The 3566-nt window shown below is 35.2% G+C and overlaps 1 pseudogene; it reads left to right on the top strand.

Annotated features, from left to right (window-relative positions):
• Positions 1–486: 486 nt before the first annotated feature.
• Positions 487–2974, top strand: LOC111996012 (cytochrome P450 71A1-like; annotated as a pseudogene).
• The last annotated feature ends 592 nt before the right edge of the window (positions 2975–3566 follow it).

Here is a 3566-nt window from a genome sequence, read left to right as displayed (position 1 = left end):
TTTACTAATTGAGTCAACTGAAACTCACTTTCTAATCAATAATATGAAAAGTAGTATACCCTAGAAATGAAAGAAGTTTACTGGAAATGTAGGGCTAATTAAAGACTGAACTCTTAAATTTTACCAAAGGGAGAGCTCACTATGGTTAATTAATGTTAGTTTGCAAAATTTTGAAGGCTATCATTTTCTGTAAAAATGTTAGTAACATTTATGTGTGAGTGATATGGTTAGTTATGAAATGAAGCCCAACATTATATAATAATAATATGAGTTAGTGGTATATATAATATAATTAGACCAAAATTCACTAGCTTACATTTTTAGGTGATGTCTCTAAATATATTTACTCCTCAATTGACTTCTCCCTAAGTTGTTATCTCTCCAACAAAAACCTTACTATAGTTTTCTCCAGTATACTAAAAAGACTCATAAATATCTTATGATTGGGGTTGTTAGTTGCATTGTGCTATACACTTAGAAGAAGAAATGGCCGTTCTTATACTATTGTTGCAACAATCATGGCAAGAGCTACACAAAATAATCTTCACTCCCCTCCATCTTCTTTTCCTTTTCTTTTTACTTTATGGTTTCAAATGCATTAGAAGGAGTGGAAAAGCCAATTTAAATTTACCTCCATTCCCCCCCCCCCCCAAAAGCTACCCATCATTGGCAACCTTCACCAGCTTGGCACACTCCCACACCGTTCTCTTCAAGCCCTCTCTAGGAAGTATGGCCCTGTAATGTTCTTCTACTTCGGCCATGCACCAACCCTTGTGGTGTCATCTGCAGATATGGCAAGAGAAATGATGAAAACACATGACATCGTTTTCTCAAATCGGCCAAAAACCACAACTAACAATTCCTTATTCTATGGATGCACAAACCTTGCATTCTCACCCTATAGTGAGTATTGGAAGCAAGTAAAGAAAATTAGGGGGTGTTTGGATTTTGTGTTTCCATAACTCATAACTCTATTTCCATAATTCATAACTCAAAAATGGTGGGACCCATGACTCAAAAGCTTGTTTGGATTTTGTTTTCAGTTGTTTCCCATCACTCAATTCTCTGATTTTTGAGTGATGAGTTATGGAAACTGAAAACACATTTTAGCTGTTTTCAGTTTTCATAACTCTGTTTTCAATGGCATTTCCGTAAATAACATTACATGGAAGGATCCACTGTCAGACTCAGCCGCAACTTTTGACCATCTTTTTTTTTCTTCATTGGGTTCGGTGCATGCGGTTTCTTCATTTTTTTTTTCCTTTCACACTAGGTGGCTTCTTCTTCTTCCTTCACTGCGTGCGGGTTTTTTTTTTTTTTTTTTTTTTCATTGGGTTCGGGGTTTTGGGGTTTTTTCTTCTTCTTCTTCTTCTTCTTTCACTGGATTTGGGTTTCTGGGGGGGTTTTTTTTTTTTCTCTCTCTCTCTCTCTCTCTCTCACTGGGTTCAGTGAGTTTGGGTATTAGGGGTTGAAGGGGAAAAAAAAAAGTAAAAGCTGCACCAAGTGACAGGTATGGGGCCCACAAACAGTTGAAAAATATTGAGTGATGACGAGTGAGTGATGGTGCCAAATGAGATGGAGTGTTTTAAGTGATGAGTGATAAGTGATGAAAATTGAGTGAGGAGTGATGAGTGATCAAAAAAAATAAAAAAATCCAAACAAGGCCTTAGTGTCCTTGAACTTTTGAGCCTCAAAAGTGTGCAATCCTTCCAAAATACAAGGGAAGAAGAAGTTGCTATATTGATCAATAAAGTACGTGACTTGTGCCCTAAAGGGGTTACTATTAATCTAATTGAGTTATTGATGGAAAACATGAACATCATCGTTACTAGATGTGTGTTTGGAAAAAAGTTTGAAGAAGGGGATGATAAGGGCAGGTCTTCAGAACTACCAAGAAAGGTAATGGTGCTACTTGCGGCATTTTTTTGGGGGCATTTTTTCCCTTATTTGGGTTGGATTGATATTCTTATGGGATTTATACCAAGTCTAAAATCCACTTGTGGAGAAATAGATGCTTTTCTTGATTAGGTGGTTGAAGAACATAAGACAATGAAACGTGATGATGATGGACATCCCCATAAGAAAGATTTTGTAGATATTCTCCTCCAACTTCAAAAGAATGGCACACTGGACTTTAAGCATAGCCATGACAACCTCAAATCAATCCTACTAGTATCTCTCTTTCCCTCAAACACACCTCTTGAATTTTAAAATTTTAAATGATTTAGCACTAGATATATCTTCATGTTTGTATTATTTATTTTAAACCATAAGATAAATTCATTTTAGATGCAGATAATCTACTACCATTGGAAACATACCTAAAGGTCTATTTTTTTTTTTTTCCTCATAATTTCAGGACATGTTAGTGGGAGGAAGTGATACAACTTCAACAACTTTGGAATGGGTAATGGCCGAGCTCATAAAAAATTCATGTATTATGAAAATACCACAAGAAGAGGTAAGAAGAGTGGCGGCTAATAAGTTGAAGATAGATGTCAATGATATTAATCAAATGAATTACTTGAAATGTATCCTCAAAGAAAGTCTAAGACTACATCCACCAACTCCTCTTTCTCTACCTCAAGAAACATCCGAAAGTTTAAAATTTGGAGGTTATGATATTCCGCCAAAAACAAGAGTATTTGTCAATATATGGACAATCCAAAGGGACCCCAAACTGTGGGATAGGCCAGAAGAATTCATCCCAGAGAGATTCAAAGACAACCCTGTTGATTTCAAAGGTCAAAATTTCAAATTCATCCCATTTGGAGGTGGCAGAAAGGGATGCCCAGGATTGACATTTGGTGTTGCTTCACTAGAATATGTACTTGCTAACCTTTTATGTTGGTTTAATTGGAGGTTGCCTACCACTAATGCACAGGGAGAAGAGTTGGACATGACTGAAACTAACACACTCGCAGCGTTTAGAAAAAATCCTCTCCATCTTGTGCCAATATTGCACTCTTCTTGATGTATCCATTATTAGGTTCTTGATTATGCTCTATGTAATCTTTCCTCATTATCTTCTTTTGTTTTAGAGTTTGTTGTCTTGTCTTACTTTCTTATCGAAATAAATGTAAAGGGGCTATAAAGATATAATAGTTATAGTTGTGGCAGTATATTTTAATTAAAAAAAATAAATTTTTACTGAGTGCCATAAAAGATCTAAAAGAAAGAGACCTCCTTACTGGAAAACTACAAAATATTCTGGAAATACCATAAATGCATACTTATCTTTCTCACATGAATTGTAGAACCCACTATTATTTGAGAAGAGGGAGTACACAGTTATAGTACTTCCAATATATTCTATAACTACCCATGATTTTCTAATTTTAAATTTTTATTTATTTATTTATTTTTTAATATAAGATAGAATTTCTACTCTAACCTAATTTAAATGTATATGTATGTGAAACTCTCTCCTAAAAACTTGAACCTTGGTCCTTGCCCCCCACACCCCACAAGTACTTATACCTATGGAATGACCACCACACTAAGGGCACGTTTGGTACACTGTAATGATTATTACATGGGAATAAGAATAAGTATTACAAGGAATA

The sequence above is a fragment of the Quercus suber genome, unplaced genomic scaffold (genome assembly GCF_002906115.3).
Source record: "Quercus suber isolate HL8 unplaced genomic scaffold, Cork oak 2.0 scaffold_100, whole genome shotgun sequence".
Classification (NCBI taxonomy): domain Eukaryota; kingdom Viridiplantae; phylum Streptophyta; class Magnoliopsida; order Fagales; family Fagaceae; genus Quercus; species Quercus suber.
The sequence above is the reverse complement of the archived record's forward strand: the minus strand, read 5'-3'. Positions and strand labels throughout refer to the sequence as shown.